The following is a 22607-nucleotide window of genomic DNA, read 5'->3' as shown; positions in this document are numbered from 1 at the left end:
ACTCTCTGAAATTAACGCCTGCCCAAAGGTAGGCGTTAATTTCGGCTGGCACCGGGAAAGTGTACTGCTTTTCTGTACACCCCCCGACTTAATATCATAGCGATATTGTCGGAGGCCCCAAAAATAAAAAAAATAAAAAATCTTTAAAAAAATTTTAAAAATCTGCCTGCGGCCCGCGGGTTGGAAGACGGATGCTCAATTTTGCCAGCATCGGTTTTTTGAACCCGTGGCTGCCATCGGGTTTGACAGCCAATGCCGGTAAAATTGAGCGTCGGCTGTCAAACCCGTTGACAGCCGCCTCCTTATTAGCACGGGCCCTCATTTGCATACAGAATCGTGCGCCCTGGAGAGTGGCCTGTGCGCGCATTGGGAGAGCGGGCGCTTGCCTCAGAGCGCCGGCTCTCCCACACATTTTACTGAATCCGCCCGAATGAGAGAAACCGAGAGAAGAGGGTGAAACCAGATTCAATGATAAGCCATTCTGTCTTCCCTTGGGGCTGGAGCTGAATCCATCCGAAACAAGCTCCTTACAAAACGAATCCCCTCCAGCCTGGACGTTTCAAACTTTCCTCTCCTCTGGCCAGTTGTTTCTGCCACCTTCAAACAACTTCCCTGGTTCCAGTGTAGCTCAATGAAAATCAAAAGCCTCTCCTCCTTCCTCTGGCAGGAGCTCTCCTTTCAGAGCTTTCACCTGTTGATATGTGCGCAGCCCATAGAGAAGGCCCCCAGTGCTGGTTTAAGGCTATAGCGGTCCATGTGCTTGCACTGGGACCCTGTGTTCCTGGGAGCCCCACGTGGGCTGACTGGGAACGGTGATGAGATATCGCTCCTCGTGCTCCCTGTGTCGCTTCTGCCCACATCACTGCTTTGCTGCTATTTCCGCCCTGCTAAAGTTGTAATGGGGAGGTCTGTAGCTAGCCAGGTGTGGGATGTAATTAGATATTTCTTTGTCACAAAATGTGTGTGAGTTAGGGGGACAAGGTGGGGGAACAGGAAGGGGGCCTCCAAATCTGGGGTTGCATTCAGCCCAAACTTTTCTTACATTGGTGCTGTGCCCTCCACACCAGAAACCTAAATGCAGCATCAGCCGTGACCCAGCGCTCCGTGCCACCCTATGTGGCAGCTTTTTGGGCAGTACAGAGCAGTACGTGTCTGCATCACAAGCACCGCCCCATGCATCTGATCAAGATGTCCGTCTGTCAGTCTCCCTCTGGCCAATTTCAAGGAATACAGCATTGCTTTTGGTTGTGTGCTCACTTCTGCATAAAAGTACACTGGCCTTCCAGAGCTTGTAACAGAATTTAAAATGTGCCCCAATGAGAAACGGCTGACTGGAGGATTACAGTACATTACATTGCTTGTTTCCCACGAAATGGACTTGACAAGGCCTATAACATGAAAATAAGACATCCACAACACGAATACAATAGCAAACACAATAATCAAGAAAATTGCAATGCAGGTGCTTATTCCCAACCCTGCTTTCTCACAAAGGAGTAGGGAAAAAACAAGCCCCGACTCATTCACCCCTTAAATAAGGATGGGGAAACTTTCCTGAGTTAAGAAACCGATGTGATCCTAATAAAATGCCAGACGGCCGTCGGCATCTCCTGCTTTAGTCATCTATCAGTGACCACAGTGGTAACGTCCTCCTGTGTACTGACCGAAAATCTAACCCCCCCACCCCCGGGAATACACAAGCAAACTTGGAATAATTCAGCTTGGGCGGGATCCAAATCCTGATGCAAAAAAAAGTGCCCAAGGGTAAGTCCAATACTCCACCCCGTGCAATGATACAGTCACACAAGGCAAGAGGAGAGAACAAAACACATGCACACAGCCCCCTGCAGAGGGGCACGACTACGCCCTGTAACATCACCGGGCATTACATGGCACACAGCAGCAGGGGCCACTGAATGGGCACGCCCTGCCAGGCAGCAGAGGGAGGCTGGCAGGCACTGACAAATGAGCTCTCTCCCCCTCTCTCCCAATAGCTGTAAGAAGCATCAAGGCTGCACAGAAGGTGCCTGTCAACCGCAGGCGGGGCAGCCTCAGTCCTGCCCCCACCCCGTGGGCCTGCAAAGCTCACACCCTGCCTCCCACAGCAGAAAGAGAGCTTTCAGACAAATCGCCCTCAATCCCCGGCTCCCTCCGTGAAAGGGGAGGATTGCACACAAAGCCGTTTTCCTGGCCCTTCCCGAAAGCCCCCCCCCAACTCTCCCTGTAACTGGAAGAGGAAGCAGGTTGCAGGGAGGAGGAAAGTTCAGAAGGGGGTGGGGGGAGTGAGCAGGAGAGGACAGTGAGTCAGCCAGGAGCAGAAAAGAAGAATCATTCTGAAATCTTGGCCTCCCTGTGGGGAAAAAAAAACCCCCAAACAAACCAAAAACAAACAAACTCACCCAGAATCCGCGTTTCTGTTGCCACAGCCCAAGCAGACAGAGCCGCTCGCTGTCCGGCCTGCAAGGGAGAGGGAGGCTGCCAAGGGGCCAGAGGAAAGAAAAGCTGCATTCAGGTGAGCGAGGAAAGAGGGAAGGAGGGAGGGAGGGAGAGCGGGGACGGAGAAGGGTGGCTGCCACGAGAGGAAAAAAAAAAAAAGCCAGAGAGATGACCAGAACGGAGGGCAAACTAAAAAAGGAGAAGAGAACTCGAGTAAAACGTCCCATACAAGGAGGAGAACCAAAGGGAACTAGAGACAGAAGGAGAGGGCAATGAAGAGTTAAAGAAAGGCAGGGAGTTAAGGCGTCCCTCTGCCGTGAGGGCTCCACATTTTTACCACCAACTACAATAGTGCAATGACAGCAGAAGCACTGAATCGTGAAAGCGCAGCTATAGAAAACTCGGGGGAAGTCAACAAAAGTAAATCCCTTTCGCTCTCTCTCTCTCTCTCGCGTTTGCTGCGCTCCCTCATTCGAGTCCTTTGAACCACACTGGGAAGGGGCCAGGCTCCCACGTTCAGGATTCAGCAAAGTCAAGAAAGACCCGGGGGGGGGGGAGGGGATGACAGAGAAGAGGGGCTGGTACAGAAAGCAGGTGTTTGGGTCAAGAGACCCAACATGACAGGGCCGATGACAAGACGAGGCTGAGCCGGGCGGAGCTCATCTGGTAAAATGCCCCCATCGGAACAGCCCAGCTAGAAAGCAGCTCACAAAAAAACAAACAAAAAAAAAATCCCCTCCTCTCCCTCTCCCTGGGACATCGTGAGTGACATCATGAGAGATTCATAACGCAGCCTCCGAAAGGCTTTCACATCTCGTCCCACCTTGCCACGCATGACCTGAGTAAATAATAAGCAATGTCTCTCAGAGTTTGGAAGCTCATCCTTTTTTTTTTTTTCCTACTGGCTTAGCATGTCCCGTGCAAGGAATACAAGAGAGGCAACGCCGTCCCTTGTACGCCAGCCAGGCTCTGCCATCTCTCCCGAAAGCCGCAGAAGCTTTCAGCTGCTTTTTGTGCAATTAAAAGCCTTCCACCAGTCAACATCTTCGCCATGGAGAGCAGACAAGGGCTGGCCCCAGACAGAGAGCGCGCGTGCCTGTGGCGCAAAGACATCTGCTTGATTAAAAATGCTCCCTCACCTTGGGACCGGTGACCCCACTAATTCTAACACTTGCTTGACTGCCAGTGCCGTAAACGGGGGTTAACCAGAGCATTAAAAAAAAACCGAAAAAGAAAGCCCACCGATAAATAAAACCATACTACTTGATAAGTCTCAGGATTAAAGTAGCTCGGGAAATTTCTTCTCTAGGGAAGGATCATATTCATTTCATAATGCTGCTGACCCATATACAGGTTCCACACACTACTACTTACATCCAATGTCTGGGGCACTAATCCATCACAATAAGTCCAGTTTGTCAGTAACCCGGATTCTCTGGAGTTATGAGCACAGAAAAAAAGGCTATGTGTATGTGCCTGTCTGAAAAAAAGAAAAAAAATAATCAAATCACAGGAGTTGGAGATACCGTAGTGGAGCTGAAACTTTGATCAAATGGGTTAACAATAACAACCCTGACAGAGTTTTGTGTGCATCGAGGGAGGAATGGTAGTAAAGGGTCCTGGAGACTGGACCCTGTGTATGCTTTAAGATGTTTTAACAGTTTAACACCTGATCCATGTGCTACACCTTCAGGCCGATGCAATCAGGTGTGCTCAGCAGAATGCAAGGTTTTACTCACAGTGGTGCAGGCAATAGGTGCACATAAAGCTGTGTGGTCTGCTTAGTGCCCTCGCATGGAAATCCTATGCAAATGAGGCCTTAAGGAGTAACATCCCCCACCTCCCACCAATGCAGAGAGGTGCATTGGCCCTAAAACCAGGTTTTCCCAGCGCTGAAAATCTAACTCCTGGCCAGAGCTGGAGTCGTTTCCAGCTCACCATGAAACTGCCGCTCTCTGCTGCTTCAGCCCTTCATGATTCCGGGCGGGGAGGGAGGAGGCTCCAGGTGAAGTTTACAGGGGAGAAAAACCAAATAATAATAATATTTTTTTTTAAAATCCACAAAAGCCAGGCGTGATGGGGGCTGATGGGATGCTGGATGGCAATGGGGAGGAGGGATGCTTGACTGAGTTCGCCTATGAATTCTGCCACTTTCCAGAGGCTGCACTCACCCTCCCTGAGGCTAAAGAAAGTTCCTTGGTGCCATGCTTGCTTAAAATGTGGGCTCATCCTGAGCTGAACGCACTTTTTCCAATCTACCCCCCCCCTTTTTTTTTTTTTAACTCCTGATGAATTAGCATAGCATTAGCTTACTGCATCAGGAGTTTAAAAAAAAAAAAAAATTTTAACCTGCGTGTTAAGAAACTGCACTGAATTTCAGCACCCAGTCTTATTGCACAGGTTACTGCATCGGGCCAGCGAGGTAGGTCGATTGCAATAAGGTGCACTTGGCTGTGCGCTGCTGGGCCGATGCAGTACAGTACGCGTAAAAAGCGTGCATCCAAACTGGGCGCCCGATGCAATAGGTAAATGAGCTGCTGCGCTAAAAAGGACGCACCGGGGAAAATTGTGCATCCCTAGCGTGTCCATGAAACGTGGCTGTGTGCGGGTTAGGAAAATGGACGCTTAATACGAGCATCCGTTTTATACCACTACTGGCACAAAATACATGCAAAATATACACGGCCTGGAGCATGTATATATATTGTGTGTGTGTGTGTGTATCGTACGCCCAGAACCTTTTTCCCCCCCTTTTCATTTTTTTCCCTTTTTTCATGCAGAAAGCATGATTTTTTTTATTTTTTGTGAACCCTTGACACATGGCAAGGCTTGACGCCAGCTCCAGGGCTAGCATTAAATTTGCCGCATTAACAAAAGCACGCTGAGCGAGCGGTAATTTATTGCATCGCAGGGTAATAGCTAATAGCCTCATCTACATGGAATTTACACATGATGAGTGCTTATTAGCTAGGTGCAAGTTTGTCCGTGCTTTTTGGACATGCTGATCCCCCTTATTGAATCTCGGGCTATGGACGTGTGTCCAAAATGCGCGTCCAACTGCTCGTTAAGCTGTGCGCTAGGCTGGGCGCACTTTATTGCATCGACCACTTAATGTGCAGTTGTGCGCACTACTCCTGATTTAACACAAGGAGTTTCGCTCACAAAAAATGTACACACGAACAGGAATAAAGCCATGCGCATTATGGGCCGGATTTTAAATGCCCTGCGCGCGCCGGCACGCCTATTTTGCATAGGCCGCCGGCACGCGCACAGCCCCGGGACGCGCATAAGTCCTGGGGCTTCGTAAAAGGGGAGGGGCATGTCTGGGGCGTGTCCGGGGCGTATCCGGGGTCAGGGGCGGTTCGGGGCGGGACCCGGGGGCTTCGCGCCAGCCCGGGGGCGTGGTTGAGGCGTCCTGACCAGCCCCCGGGTCAGGTGATGGCGCGCCAGCAGCCCGCTGGCGCTCGCAGATTTACGTCTGCTATTAGTTTCGGGGGGGGGGGGGGGGTGGGTTGGACGCGCATTTTCGACGTGCTATTACGCCTTACTGAATAAAGGGTAAAACTAGCGCATCAAAAATGTGCGTCCAAATGTGGGTTAACAGTACGCTCCACTGCACTGTACTGTATCGGCCTATGTGTATATCCAGGGAATGTAGGAAGTATGTTTGCAGATAGTTAAAGTTCTCTATAGCAAGAGGGTTTGCAGGCCCCTGGCAGTTAAGGCAACAGCTTAGGAGAGGGAGGTGGATAGGATGGGAAGGGATTGGGGTAGAATATGAGCAGATAACAGCTTCTGGACAGTAGAAATTACACAATTCCAAACTCCCACAATGTATACACTAAGAATGGACTCACAAATCAAGGCTACTCAAACAGCTATTAATATATTCCAACCCCCCCCGTTAAAGCCTGATACACTTATGTGGCACATTACATGACCATGCATTGTGTCAGAAAATAATAAAACTCCTGTTAAACTCTATTGATTAGACCTCTAGGAGAAGACTCAACCAATGAGTTTCCAAATCACAGACCTGTCATCTACTCAGTTTATCAACTTTGCTAGCTGAAGAGACCTTACATGGCAAGAAAAAAAAAAAAAAAAGGACGACTTTAGCACTCAGGGGCTGAAACTAATCCCTGAGCAGACGTACTCCAGCATAATGAAATAGGTTTTCCATCTTCCCCAAAATGCAATAACTTCAGTGAGGTAAATGAGTCCCACTGGTAACATCAGTATGATCGGTGTCTCACTTGCTGTAGATTCTAAACACTTATGGATGCATCTGATTCTTCTCTCCCTTTCTGCCCGACTGCCTCAGCAAAGTTCTGCCACCACCACCTCTCACTTCTTTTCCAAAATCTTCCTTCTTATTGCCTTTATACCATTCAATTATCCACAGTCTGCAAACTTCCTGCAGGCAGTAAAAAGAGCTATAGACAGCAGAAAGAGATGATCTCTCTTCAAGGGCAAAGAGTCTAAACATGTCCACCTGAGATGTTAGGTCTTTAACGATTTAATGATGGTCACTGGAGTTCAGGGGCATTTTCAAAGACTTAAGCAGGGTTTATGCTTGTGAAACTGGCACACATGCACGTAAGCAGCTTTTGTGTGGGCCAAGCAAATTTTCAGGAGGCCACGATATGCATGAATTTCCACTTCTGTGCAGAAACCATGCAGGAGAAACAAGGCATTTCAAGGGCATTGCAAGGGCAAACCAGAACAGGGTCAAAAGGTACATGCATACAAACGTATTTTAAAAGCAGAGTACGGGCACGTGTCGTCAAACAAGCACGTATGCTTTTACTCCTGCCAATCAAGTTGCAGAATCTTTTGTCTGCATTTTTGGGTGGGGGTGGGGGAGTCAAGGGAAGGGGTGGAGGGTGTGGGTGAACTAGAGGAGGGCCTGATTCAAGTGATGGAGGTCTGAATGAATTAGTAGAGGTGCATGCACAAGTATTTTTATAAGCAAGTAATGTGCATAAAAGCAATACATTTTATAAAACATCTGCCTCCGCATACAATATGAGGATTATTATGTGCATGTTACAATTATTTTGTAGGCAAAATATATATGCATACTTTTATGAAATAAGTGTGCAAACTATGTGGATTCCTGCATTAGAAAAATGTGCATATACTGAAACCTATGTATGTACGCTCGGGGTGTAGATATGCAGTAAGCTCCTGCTACACAGTTTATAAAATACCGGAGTAGCTTTAGGTACACCAATTTATTTGTGTGTGCTTAGTTATGCACACTATATTGAAAATTACCCTCTTAGATACTAATTTTTGCATTAATGATCTGGTGCCTGGACTGATCTATATCCTAATACTCTTGTAATAGATCCAAAGTTCATAGATGGTAGTGCAGCAAGATCCATAACCAATTCTGAGGGCTATTGCATCTCCAAAGCCAAAATGTTATACTAGAAGAGCTCCTACAATAACAGGTAGGATATCAGCTTTGGTAAAACTTCCTAACAGGGTGACTCAATGAAATGGCTAGAGTAGCAGAGCACCAATGCTCAACCTTTGTCATATGGCAAGCCATTTCAGCAGCATCAAAAGTGTCACTTTTCAGACTGTCTGCTCAATACCGAATGAGTTTCTCTCGGTAACCATGTAATGTATGTCCTTTTCTATTTTTGTACATGTCCTTTATTGATTAGATGCTTTCTTGCATTAATCAGACCAGTTGTACCTCATTGTTTATATTCTGTGTCTGCATACAGTAAATAAATAGCTTTAAAGGAAGAAGGTTACAGCTCTGAAAGGTAGCCCTGAATGTGCTATAAGGGGCTAGGTCAACAATGTAAGTTGCAGCTGGCTATTTGTTTTAATTGTTCCTGTTTTTCTGTTTGTTTTTTATTTTTATAATATTATGCACCACTTCAGACAGTTTTAATGTAAAACTGGGGGAATCAGTTAATAAAACATTTTAAATAAATAAATCCTGTTCTTTTAGGCTGACCTAGGAATGTTAACTCTTGGTTCCTTCTATCATCCTCTTTCTTTTTTGAGCTGTAGGGTAAGAGAGCTACACCGAGAGCCCTGAAGACCCATGTGCCCTCCTTCTTCCCCTCCCCCCCCCCCCCCCCCCCCCCCCCGGTTACAGGTTGAGTAATACTGGGAGTCGAAAGAACCTACTGGGCCTGAGGAAATGGCTTATGAATCTGTTTTTTTAATTCATCAGCAGGAAGGGAAAACTGTTCCCAGGGCCGGTGCAAGGGTATCAGGAGCCCTAGGTGAACCCTCTGCCTTGCGCCCGCCTCCTCCCAGTCTCGGCCTCGACTCTTATCTCATTCGCGCCCGCCAAGTGTGCGCTTCTCTGGGCCGCGAGCAGGCTGGGCCCCCGCTGAAACTCTACTCCTCTTTGTCGTGAGCGGGATAGGCTCCGCTCGCAGCCTCACACGGCTGCTTTTCAGCACCCCCTAATGGTTGGCACCCTAGCCAACCGCCTAGTTCGCCTAATGGGACGCGCCGGCCCGGAGTGCCCCTAAAATCCTCCATGTCCTCTATCCCCAGAACTGAGTTATCAGGGGAGTCGCTCAGTGCTGAAGTCCTCAAGAGATTTGTACGGAGAAGATACAATCCTGCTCTAAAAACCGATCAGAGAGATTACTCTATGCAGGACCTTGAGCCCACTGTTTGCTTGGGTGTGTGTAGTCCAGGACTTCTGAAACCTGTCCTGGGGGACCCTACAGCTAGTCAGATTTTCAGGATATTCCCAATGAATATTCATGAGGGAAATCAGCAGGCCTTGGAGACCCAATTTAGCTCATGCACATTCACGGTAGCCATCCAGAAAACTGGATTAGCTATGGGATCCTCTGGACAGGTTTGCTAAGTCCTAGTTTAGTCGAACCTCTGTAAATGTTATATAGGGTTTGGTCAGATATATCCATTTTTCACATAACTGTGCACAGTCACTTTAGAAAATAAATATATATAGAATCAACAATACTTTCAATGGGGCACCTAACTGGCAGTATACGCGCGCACTTCTCAACCCATATAATCCCAGCCAGTTTTCAAACACAAGGTACCTGCATACAGCATCTTTAAATATCAGTTTATGTGGCCATAAGTGCATGCATACACTTACAGCGTGTTAAATGATAGCATGAAGTACCTACATGTGTAATTTAAAAAATGAAATCTACATGCATGATTTCCAAAACATCCCCGGAATACCTCTTTTCTACGCAGACAAAAATAAAAGCATACGTCCTGTGGCTAAAAAAAAATATTGAATCGGAGGACAGACAGGTACACACTAGGTGAAGTTGTGCTATATTTTACCAACTGACCAGCCCAATGATTTAATATAAGCAATCAAAGGCATCTATACTAAGCTGGTAGTGCCAATTCTGAGGGCTCTATTATAATATATGTATGTGCATGTGGACTGTGCTTTTCTCTGGCTAAAAAAAAATAATATCCATTTAGCTGAATATGACTGATTTAGGTGAGCTAACTGTATTTTTACCCAGGGAAAAGACTCCATAGCCTTTAAAAATTGAGCCCTCTCTCCGACAATTGTTAGACGTCTGTCGGCAATCTGTCCTACCTTTGGGAGTACCATTGGGGAACTGAGATCTCATGTGCAGCAGGAAGCTTCTGCAGAGTGGCAGAGCACTCACTATAATGAAAGAAAGTGAAGGATATGACACAGAAAATTCTGGAAAAATGCAAAAGTTGTGCTGAGAAGGTTAAGAGGTCTGCAAACACTCCGAGTCCCATCAGTGAAGAAGTAACCAGGATTGAAGACCTTTCTTCTTAATAAATATTACTTCTTCATTGATGGGACTCTTATTAGAGTGTTGCAGCCCTCTTGATCTTCACAACCCACCTTTCATTTTTTTTACTTGATATATTAGTGTGTTTTGTGCTCCACTCCACAGAAAATTCTGTAACATTTCTGGGTTTTGGATGCATCCTGCACCCCTCCCCCCATGTCAGAACCTGACTTTCATATCTGAAAAATGGGGAGTTGAAGGAGAGACTTGGGGTGCTAGCACGGTGGATGGGAACGTTTATAGAGTTATTGTAATGTGATCACCAAAAACTGGAGATAGAAAAACACAGTCTGTATCCTTCATCACCTCTCACCTTAGTTAAACAAAGACTGTGCCACTCTCTGCTTCTAATGTTCAAACCAAGTGCCTCAGGGTGACCTTGAGAGGACACATGAGGAATAAATAGGCAGTGCATTCATGCTGTGCATGGCAGAGGCATCCTTAGGGCGGACACTTCCAAGCAATGAAATGAGTCTGATAGGTTTTTATTTTCTGCATTTCCCAGGAGAGTGAATGAATAAACACTAACACCCCTGCAGCTATCCGCCTGAAGCAGCTCTCAAGAGGCCAGGGATAAGCAGAACATCCCAAGGGGAGACAGCACATGAGCGGCTGTGCGAGAAGCCCAGCAGAGATTAATCCAGGCAATTAATGTGCTGAAAATTATCCTAATAGGTAGAACCTCATTAACCAATGCATTTCTGCCTTTCCACTGAGTTAGTGAACATAAGAACCGCCATACTGGGTGAGATTGAAGGGCAATCAAGCCCAGTATCCTGTTTCCAACACTGGCAGCTCTAGGTCACAAGTACCTGGCAGATCCCAAATGACTAAGGAATAATGGTAACCACTCTACACTGATATTATTCACTGGAGGCCCTAGGTGATACAACACAGTCTATTGTCAATGTACTGCAGAGTTATTTATTATGGTTATCCCATTTAGCATTAGGGCTGGAGACCAGCTCAGTAGGGAAGCCTGGCCTCTGCTCCTTGGGCTTGCAAAGGCTGGGAATACTACAGAGGCAGCATTCACAAGCCCTGGGAGGAAGCCCCTAGCCATCAAATCATAGCCAAGTTGAGAGTGTACACATGTTGGATCCCAGAGGGAGCCACAGATGGTGGCTGCAATGTCTGACCTACATGTGCGGGGGTAGCGACAATAAGATTACTGAATTAGGAAAATTCTTGGGTAGCTAGAAGTGTAGGCTCAAGGTGCCACAGCCCCAAGATGAGCTGGTTCCCACTGAGATGGAAACTTGAAGGAGAAAGAAAACACAAACCAACCATGCTGGCTTCCTTGTTAGGACATCATGAAATTCAGGGAGCTGGCTGGGCAAGAACCAAACACTGCATGGTTAAGAAGGAAGGAACGTAGCCTGCCACTGGGGCCTGACCTACACCCTCAGCGTTTAGCTCCAGCAGAGCTCAATATCTGAGGACAGAATGCCAGACCTTCTAGCGTAAGACTAAGGAGCGTGACAGGAGAATTGGAAATGAAACAAGCTGCCAGCTGCCCCCAAACCCAGGGCTGTAATGAAAACGAATTCCTCCCTACCCTCCAAGCCTGGAGAGAGGGGATCTGAACAGAAGAAGTGGCTGCTGTGGTGTTGTCTCATCAGGCTGATGGTATTAGAAAGATGGAGCAATCAGTAGGATACAGCAAACCATCTGCACAACTTTAATCAGCCTCTGTCCCTGTCCACAGGAGAAGAGATTGGGCTATTGCATAGGAAATGGGCACCAAAACAAGGCAATGCAAACATAAGAGTGCAATGCAGGTCAGACGTATCCAGTCTGTTAGTGAAAGAACCATCTTTACCAATTACCAAAAGGTTGATATTCAGGAACACTTAGCCAGATAAGCTCAGACTTAATCAGCTTAACACCCCTGTGTTCTGACTGCGTTCAGCGGCTGCTGCTTAGCCATGTAACTATTTATCTAGCTGAATAGGTATCTGACTAAGTAGTAGGTGCAATATGAGGAGTAACTACTTATCCAGCTAATTTAGGCCTGGATTTATGAAACTGCACTAAATATTGCATGCAATAGGAAAAAGGGTGTGTTTTATGGTAATAGTGGAGAGAGAGAGAGAGAGAGAGAGAGAGAGAGAGGAGAGAGAGAGAGAGAGAGAGAGAGAGAGAGAGAGAGAGGAGAGAGAGAGAGAGAGAGAGAGAGAGAGAGAGAGAGAGAGAGAGAGAGAGAGAGAGAGAGAGAGAGAGAGAGAGAGACCCTCATAGTAGTTAAGTATTAATACCTCTATATGAGGCCCACCTAGTTACTCGAGGTGAGGTTTAGGTAGGGGTTAGGGGCCACTTTGACATTCAGAGTGAGACATACGAACAGAACAGTACACTCCTGTGGAGATTTGATGTCCTTCGGAGTGAGGAAACTCACACAAAGATGAGATTTCTACAATGTTCTCTCAACCTAGCTTGATGTTACCCAGGTAGAGAGTCCATCAAGCTAGGTTGAGAGAACATTGTAGAAATCTCATCTTTGTGTGAGTTTCCTCACTCCGAAGGACATCAAATCTTCACAAATGTGTACTGTTCTGTTTGTACTTCTCCCTCTGAATGTCAAAGTGGTCCCTAACCCCTACACTCCTACCTAAACCTCACCTCGAGTAATTAGGTGGACCTCATATACTAGGTGGGCCTCATATAGAAGTATTAATACTTAACTACTATGAGGGCCTTATAGCTAGGTGTTCCCCCTCCCCTCCCCCTCCTTAAAATAGTGAAAATGCTATTTGTGAAAACATTGTGAAGTGTGATAAAGCCATATCACACAGCTTAACACAAATGAAAAAGATGTAATTAAAACTGTGTGATATGGCTTTGCAATTTCCAAAGCCAGCCCACTTGGATGGAACTCCTCCTAATTTGCATTGCATTATGGTGTTTTCACATGCATTAAAGGCATTTTTTGCATGTGAAAACACTATGTAGCACTTTGATAAATGACCCCCTTAGCCAGATAAGTAGTGATATTCAGCCTTATGTGGCTAATTTAGCTGGCTAAGTTAAACCTGTTATGGAGCAGGTCTAAATTTAATTGAATATACTTATCCGGCTAAGAGGATGTTATCCAGGTATATCCAGTCACACCGCTGAATATCCCAGCCAGCTATCTTATGAATATCTACCTCCAAGTGTCAATAACAATAACAATTCCAACAGGATCCCAAGCAACTTTCTGACTGCAGAGCTGTTGGACAGTCAAACTGAAGGAGGAAAACTTAGCACGCTTTGGTATCTGTCCTGGACAAAGTAATATCAAGAGGATGAAGAAAGCAAGCTAGAACATATTATTGTCCTGAAATCAATAAAAGTTGTACAGATAAAACATTTAGGCAGGGGTGGGAAAGTATATTGAAAACTTAGATGCCATCTTAGCACAAACCCACCTCTCCCACTCTTTATTTGGTCATCTTATTTTAGGGATTTTTACACTTATTTTGCTAACTTTTGTTTAGTTTTGCCTATTTTTGGACTCATTTTGCTTGGGTACATTTTCTACATTTTTTTAAATGTCTTTGCTCTCCCCTTCCCTCACTTCAATCACTCTCCCACCCTCTCCTTCCCTTCCCCTTGCCTCCATTTTTTTCTCACCTCCCTCCAGCCACCATTCCTTCACCCCACCACCCGTATGTGTCCCTGCAGCAGGAGCACCTTGGCATCTCTTCTCAGGCCGAGGCCAGCCACAATGGCGGCATATCTCCTTGGGCACAGGCTGGCTGCACCAGGCATCAGGAGCTAGACAGCTGGGCAACCTGGCACCCAGAACCTTTCCAGTACTGGATTCAGGGAGAGAGCGTTCGGTGTGTCAGGCAAGTCCCACGAAGCTTAGGACACTGAACCACTGCAACCCAGTTCTGGTTGTGATAGCCTAGTCAGGAGGGCAGCGGGGCATGACCGATGGCCGGTTTTCACTTTGCTATGATAAACAGTAAGGCAACCCATTCATTATAATCAGACATCAGGATCAGAGAGGAAGGCAATCCTCCATACTGTCTCCAGACTTTAACTTCTTAAGTACTGCTTCAGATTTGCTGGTGTCTCCTGATTTTCTTGGAGGGTGCCGGTGGGAGTTACATCTCAGGTACAGATACCTCTCTGCAGTGCAGGGGGACAGAAGACTGCACTTGCTTCAGATGGAACCAAAAAAAAAAGGACTCTGCCTGACTGCGTCTGTCCAATCTTTGACCGAGGGCCCCATTTACTAAGCATTTTTCTCATGGACACAAAATAGGAAAAAACCTTTAATAAATGACCCCCTGAGTTCTATACTGCCTGACACTGTCTGTAACAAATAATAACTCAGCTGCAGAAAAATGAGAAATATAGAATTAAACATCACATCTGAGCCAACATCATCTCCAAATTGGGAAAGCACTAGTGGCTATTGCATGTCACATATGTGTGTGGAAATGTAAGCCATAGGTATGAGAGTCTCCCAGGGTTACTAAGACATACAGGAATACACAGCCACACACATGAGCCCCTGTATGCTCATGCATAATTGCATATACTGTATGTATGCACTCCCACGCATATGAGTTAATATATTCATCCATGCAGGAGTGTGTATGCATTACCAGGAATGTGCGTGTGTGTGTGTGTGTGTATGTGAGAGAGCAACTATATACTCCCATGCATGTGTGTCTGAATATGCCCTACCAGGAATGTGTGTATGTGTGTGTGTGTGCGCGCGTGTGTATATGTGAGAGTGACTATATACTCCCATGCACGTGTCTCTGAATATGCACTGCCAGGAATGTGTGTATGTGTGTGTGTGTGTGTGTGTGTGCGCACGTGTGTATGTGAGAGCGACTATATACTCCCACGCATGTGTGTCTGAATATGCACTTCCAGGAATGTATGTATGTGCACTATGTGTTTATGTGTATAAGCACATCCATACACATGTGCAGGTAGCCCACTTCCATGCGTGTGTGGGTATAACTATGCAATCCTATCCAGGTGAGTATGTACTCCCCTGCAGGGGTGCATATGTCTGTGGGTGCCTGCACTATATATTTGTGTGTGTATGACTCCCATCCAGGTTGTCTATGCCCTTATTCAGAAAACACACGAGAATATAAAAACAAAAGAGTTTTCCATACTGGGTTACCCCACATTTCCATCAAGCCAAGTATCTTGTTTCCAACAGTGACCAATCCAGGTCACAAGTACCTCTGCTGCTATCACACAGTGAAAAGTAGTGGCTATTCCTTAAATCTACTTGGTTAATAACAGATTATGGCCTTCTTCTCTAGGAACTTGTCCAAACCTTTTTTTTAAACATAGCTATGCCAACTGCCTTAATCACATCCTCTGGCAATAAATTCCAAAGCTTAATTGTGTGTTGAGCTTGTGCAAGCAGCACCTGCTCACATGAATGAATCATCCACTTGCTGTTCAAGAAAAAGAATCTTCTCCTATTTGTTCTGAATGTGCTAACTTCATGGAGTGCTCCCTAGTCTTTATATTTTTTTTGAAAGAATAAATAACCAATTTACATTTACTCATTTTATTCCTCTCATGATTGTATACACCTCTATTATATCCCCCTCTATTATATCTCCAAGCTGAAAAGCCCTAACCTCTTTATTTATTTTTATTTATTTATTTATTTAAAAACCTTTCTATACCGTCGTTTAGTAATAGACCGTCACAACGGTTTACAACTAGGCACGTACATAAGTTTGGTTTATAAATTTATCTAGAGAGAGTGCCAATCAATTTTTTGATTACATGTTTCAATAATATATTCTATATGGAAAGTGGATTGGAATTTCCATTTATATGATTCACAGGATAATCATATACTTTTTATACTGTCTTTCTCTTAAATTAATACTTAATTATGATAAAAATAATAAAGAAAACAATTATGCTTTTAGCTTTTCCTCAAAGGGGAGTCTCTCCATGTGAGATGCAAACTAGTGCCATAAGTTTGATATGTGACAAGGCAGACTGGGTGTCTGATAAGGACATAGTTTGTTAAAAGAAACAGCAGTTGGCTGACTTTTAAACAATATTTTTGTGCATCTGGGTGTGAGCAGCTGTCAGTCACTGCTGCAACTGTCCCTGGCTTCTAACATCATGCCTGTGTTTTCTAATCCCCCCAGTCCCCCACCAGCCCTGTCCTACCAACCCCAGAGGATACAGGAAGCAGCTGCTCATGTTGGAAACCCCGGGGCCAGCCACGGCTGTGACCGATGGCTATTCAAGCCCCATGGGCCCTTCAACCATTTTTTTTAACCCAGTCATTTCAGTGTGTTTATGAATTATGATTACTATCATCTCAGTCCTCTTCTAAACCTGAAATACAATAGGAGTAGATGATTTGGAGGGAGAGAGGCGGGAGATAGTTTTAATGATCCCTTGCTCAGGCTCACTGTGTTTTATGAAGCCAAAGAACCCACTGCAGCGTGATTACAACTTCCTTCTGAGCAGACATGTCTTCGGACCAGTGTGCTGGAGGGAGGGGGAGGGGACAGGGACGCCGAACCATTTGGACATGGCTGACACACTGCAAGAGTCCACAGATGGGATATGCTAGAGCTCTCCAGAATTACTTAGGGCCTTCCTCTTCTCCGGTGTTTTGTACGTTTTGCAGGAGGCTATCATTTTGTCTCTGCCTGGAGCGGTGAGTGGGAGTAAACCAGAATCACAGAGCACTGCAGGAACACACAAACTTTCCATTAATTGCACGGTGCTAAGAACTTTAGAGAGACAAGGTATCATTGAAAACTAGTCCAGGGAGTTAGTGGAGCTGCCTATAAACAGAACAGAAAGGGCCTACAGTGTAGACTTTGACTCAGGACGGAGGTTTGCTGGCTGGGTTGGCTAGGCAGCCTACCAAGCACGTATATTAGGACTGAGTGTCCTCTGTAGGGAAGTCAGGGTGGGCAGGTGGGGGGATCAGACTGCTTTAATAGGCTGAGCACTGCATTGCACATATTAACATTAATGAAGTGCATCTTAGCATAGGCACAAATCTGTCTCCAGAAGACACTTTAATAGAACCAGGGTGGGTAGCACAGTGTGAGGAGAAGCAGTTTAATAAGCAAAGCCTTCCTAGCGAGGGACACAGTGTCTGTATCAAAAATTCCTCGCACGTTCCTTCTCCCTTCCCCCTTCTCTCAGAGACCCTGTTGTGCCCCCCCCCCCCTCCCCCAGAGAACGTAGTACAGACCCCCCGTGGCTCTGGACAGATGGCATCACATTCCTGTATCTGGAAGGGGTCAGCGTCTTCATCTTTTTTTTTTTTTTTTTTATTTTGAAGGGGGAGAGACTGTGTAAAATCCGGAAATAGGTGTAAAGTGAACCCTCGATTCTCCTTTCTGGTAGCCAGTATTATTTGGAAACAAGAGGAGGCAGGAGGACTCTACCTGACTGTGTGAACTGAAACAAAGTTCTGCCACCAAGAGAAGTCAGACCAACATTACCCTGAATCCCAAGATAAAGGGTTATTGGAAGGATCTAAGAGATGTTATCACATTATACTGAGATAGAGGGGGGTTTTTTTAAACAGAAGGTGGGTTTTGTTTCATCCTCCTGCCCCCTTGCTATTGTACAGGTTGTCAATTTGAGTCAAAAAGCCAAGAAGGGACTGTCCTCAGCTGGCAGCTCAGACCCTGCAGTTGGATTCTGGCCAGATGGCTGAGAAGATGCATTGGAGGCAGATGGAGGGTAGGGAAGCAGAGGTGCTATGTGATTACAAAAGTGTGAGTGCCTATGCAAACTGGTGACCGAAACACATATGCACATGAACAGCGAGTGGATGATTCACTCAAGTGAGCAGGTGCTGTTTGCACAAGTTCAACTGCACAATGTGTGCACATAAATATTTACCCCTGGGGGAATTCTGAGTCAAAACAATAAAATATTATGCCTCAAAAAAATTTAAAATGCTGCAAAATTCAGTATTTTTTGTCAAAATAATACAAACTAACTATAATCTTTGAATAATAGGGATTTTTTTTGGCAGCTCAGTTCTCCAGAAATACTAACCCGATATTTCTAGTTTTCAAACTCATGCGAGATATTCACATTTTCTTCCTACATGCCAAATTTGGTGAATTTCTGGAGTCATTGTGACTATGGACAAACAGACAAAAGATAGATTGGTCCCTCTTATATAATTCTTTCAAACATCCCATATGTTGGGAAACATAAAAAAGGTGGCGGTGATATTATCCTGTAGCACATTGATCTTGTACTGCACCAGAATATATATTATTCTATATGGAGCACCGCCCTTGAGAAATAAACGTTTTAAAAACAAAGCCCAAGACAGTGAAGCAATGCGGAAAGCTGAATGGAATAAGCCAGAATGCTTCCTCAACGCCTCGCTCTGAACAAGCACTTTTCTGTAGATGTGGACTCTAACATAAGATCCAGAGCCAAAGGCAAAACCTGTCTGGGCCTAAGCCCATGTCCCTCCATTAGAAGGGTTATCCCTTCCGAAAAGCCCAAATTTACCTCCATTCCTCAAAGACCTCCCTCTCTCTTTTCACCAATATAAATTATTTGTTCATGTCAGAAGAGCTGAATCAGGAAACCGAGATAACAGAAAACAGGATCTATGCTGGGAATAATGGAAGTTGCAAGGATATATTGACCATGGGATGACCCCTTCCCAGGGGCGGATTCCCGATGACGACCGGCCCAGGGCTTCACCGCCCAGGCCGGCCCAGGAGATACCACGTGGTCTGCCGAGCGCAGCTCTGTCACAGCCGCGCTCGGCAGACCACGTGACTAGAGCGATCGGCCCGCCGGGGGATGCCCGATCCCCCCCATTAGGGCGATCCGCCCCTGCTCCTTCCGTTGTCTCACCCACAGCCCAGCCCTTTTCCTCAAGGTTTCTGCCAGACAATGGGCAGCAGCATCCCTGATGTACAAGGCGTAAGGTTGTCCTTCTCCATTTTAACACAATAACACAGTAAATGATAGGCGAAAACGACGCAAGTGGTCCATCCAGTCTGCCCAGCAAGGCCTTTTGTTGTTTAATTATTATTATTATTTTATTAAGGGTATTAAGGGTTATAACTTTCTGTTATGGATAGTAACTGCCGCTTCATGCAGGTTACCCCAAGTAACGTGACCCCTTTTCTTCATTTACATTCTTTAGTCACAAGCATTCCTCTGTGTGGTCCTATGCCCTTCTGAGTTCCACTACTGCTCTTGTCTTCACCATCTCTTGCAGGAGGGCACTCCACGCATCCACCATCCTTTCCGTGAAATAGTATATCTTGACATTGTTCCTGATTCTATCCCCTCGGATGTCCGTATCCTAACCTCTAGCTCTTCAGCTTTCTTTCCACTGGAAAGGATTTATGTAGTTTATGTAATCTGCTTAGTACAAATGTGTTGATTTAAGCATAATATAATTCTTGGAACTAAATGAAAGGATTGGTTCTTGTGCATCATTAATTGCTTTCAGATATTTGAAGGTCTGTATATATATCGCCCGTCTCTCCTCCAATCAAGGGTAAACAGATTCAGGTCCTTCAGTCTCATCTCATAAGGCTTTCAGTGCAGTCAACATTTTGGTCACCTTTCTCTGGATTGTTTCCATCCTATCTCTATCCTTTCTGAGGTAGCACTAAACAGAATTCAGATTGCAAAATGGCACCCTCATCACCACCACCACCACCACTGCTGGACTCTGGCACTCAACTAGCACATCCCCCCTTCCCAGTTCTAAGCCTAATATCACCAGCGGTGTATGTTTCATTATTAACCAATCAATAAACATCAGGGCCCCATCCATCAGAATGTAAACCAATTACCATCTTCATCTAAGTACTAGGATTATGTCATACCCAGTTAATTCATTTTATAAGTTTTTAGGAAAGGGGGGGTTATTTTAAACTTTCAGGGAAACCAGCAAATAGTCACAAATACATCACACACAGACCACGAGCACAATACACAAATTGCAGTGCAATTACGCCGACATCTGTGGAAACCCCAGATGGCTGCACCCAATGTTTATGCTTCAAAGCTTTAAATTAGGACCAACTTCAAGATATACTTCCCTGGCAGCACCGGAATGAACAGGCCTGCTCTCTCTTGATACAGTGCTCCACTCATCTGAAGAAAATTCAGTTATCACTCTGTCATCTTATCCCCCAAAAGGTTCATGTTTTCACAGGTGTTTAAGAAATACTCCTCTTTATCTGGTTGTAAATGTTGGAATATCAGTAACTCACACTAAAGTGCTATGGCGGCCTGGTCTAGCCACAGGAGCATGTTTCTATTGCGGACAGAAACACGGAATGGCGGTTTTGTTTCCACCATCTCCACTGGGAGGCTGTTCCACGCATCCTCCACCCTTTCTATGCAGAAATATTTCCTCAGGTTACTCCTTTTGTTCTCGAATTTCCTTTCCACTGAAAAATGCTTGCTTCTTGGGTATTAGTTATTCTTTAGAGCTATATAAATGTGCCTATCATATCCTTCCTTTCTCTCCTCTAGAGCAGTGGCTCTCAAACTGGGGGGATCACCCCTTCAAGCATGGATCATGGGGTGGGAAGGGCATGAGATGGTTAGTTGGCATAACTTTAATTGCAGAACATTGTACTGAAGAAAGTAATTCAAAAGAAAGCGTCTGCATGCTATCGGCAAGAAAATGAATACTGTGATCTCTTCCTAATATCCCATAAGTATAATCTTTTCTTACAATACTCTAAAACAAGGTAGCTGATGGTTGTCCATTTCAAAATCTTCCTTTTTTTCTTTTTTTGTAGAAAAGAAATATCTTCCAGCTCATTTTCAACTTTTTGTTATGTTTATCACCTGTGAGTGAAAGCTACAAGCCTCGGCCACAAAGCACTGGATTAATCTGTTCCGTGTGGATGACTGATTGACATGATGGCATCTGGAATGCATGAAAAATGGCAAGCCTCAAAAATTACACATCCAGACCTTAGTTTTGGCAGGTCAAAGTGTAAAAGTCTAATTCATGCTAATATTTCTGATGAGCCCTGAATGTCCATAGCTTTCTGGATGCCCAGTGGAACAACTGTGTATTCTGAGGCTATGTCTATCAGGGATGAATAGAATAAATAAAGGCATTTTTTTTGTTTTGCTAAAGTGGATTTGGCACAGCCCTATGTACAAATGGAAATCAAGAATCTTTGAATGCACAAATACTAAACATGCATCATGGAAAAGTCCATTGACTTAGGGAATAGCCACTGCTTATTACTGGCATTATTAGCATGGGATTTATTTACTTTTTAGGTATTTGTCAGGTACTTGTATCCTGGATTGGACCCTCAATCTGATCCAGTATGGCAACTTCTAATGTTCTTAAGTTCCATGATAAACTCATATAGTTCAGAGTGGTAACTGCACCAGCAACACATAAACACTACTACTTAACATTTCTATGGGGCTACTAGGTGTACGCAGCAGTGTAAGAACATAAGAACATAAGAAATTGCCATGCTGGGTCAGACCAAGGGTCCATCAAGCCCAGCATCCTGTTTCCAACAGAGAACAAACCAGGCCACAATAACCTGGCAATTGTCCAAACACTAAGAAGATCCCATGCTACTGATGCAATTAATAGCAGTGGCTATTCCCTAAGTAATCTTGATTAATAGCCGTTAATGGACTTCTCCTCCAAGAACTTATCCAAACCTTTTTTGAACTCAGCTACACTAACTGCACTAACCACATCCTCTGGCAACAAATTCCAGAGCTTTATTGTGCGTTGAGTGAAAAAGAATTTTCTCCGATTAGTCTTAAATGTGCTACTTGCTAACTTCATGGAATGCCCCCTAGTCCTTTTATTATTCGAAAGTATAAATAACTGAGTCACATCTACTCATTCAAGACCTCTCATGATCTTAAAGACCTCTATCATATCCCCCCTCAGCCGTCTCTTCTCCAAGCTGATCAGCCCTAACCTCTTCAGCCTTTCCTCATAGGAGAGCTGTTCCATCCCCTTTTATCATTTTGGTTGCCCTTCTCTGCCCTTCTCTGTATCTTCTCCATCAGTGTGCAGATACATAAAAGAGAAGTCCCTGCTAAATTGAGTTTACAATGCAATTGAGACACCCAGACAGGATAAATACTTTTCTAGCAAATCATTTAACTATTGCAAAACATGTTTAATGTTAGAGGGCTAGCATCAGTAACAATCAAGGCTTTTTGGTTTTAAAAGCAATCTCAAAAGTGTGGGTCTTTTAGCAGGATCTGAATAAGGCTAGAGACAGAACAAGATGCACCAACTTGGGAAGGACATTCCGGGCACACGATGCCACAACACAGAAAACAGAGAGTCTGGAATGATTATGTTAAGCATTGTTAAGAGTTGAGGAACAGATAAGAGTAGCT

General features: G+C 45.0%; 1 protein-coding gene across 5 annotated transcripts in view; it reads right to left on the bottom strand.

Moving 5' to 3' along the window:
- PLXNB1 (plexin B1) overlaps nucleotides 1-22607 on the bottom strand; it is a 176494-nt gene that overhangs the window by 141357 nt on the left and 12530 nt on the right. The window contains exon 2 of one of the 5 annotated variants that reach the window (XM_029601112.1): nucleotides 3811-3916. The exons of 2 other annotated variants lie outside the window; for them this stretch is intronic. The gene's annotated coding sequence lies outside the window, so the exon portion shown is untranslated. Of the gene's footprint in view, nucleotides 1-2399; nucleotides 2520-3810; nucleotides 3917-22607 lie in introns of those variants that run through there. 2 more of the 5 variants (XM_029601113.1, XM_029601114.1) reach the window with 2 other exon arrangements.

The sequence above is a fragment of the Rhinatrema bivittatum genome, chromosome 4 (genome assembly GCF_901001135.1).
Source record: "Rhinatrema bivittatum chromosome 4, aRhiBiv1.1, whole genome shotgun sequence".
Taxonomy (NCBI): Eukaryota; Metazoa; Chordata; class Amphibia; order Gymnophiona; family Rhinatrematidae; genus Rhinatrema; species Rhinatrema bivittatum.
Note: the sequence above shows the minus strand (reverse complement) of the source record. Positions and strands in the feature narration are given on the sequence as shown.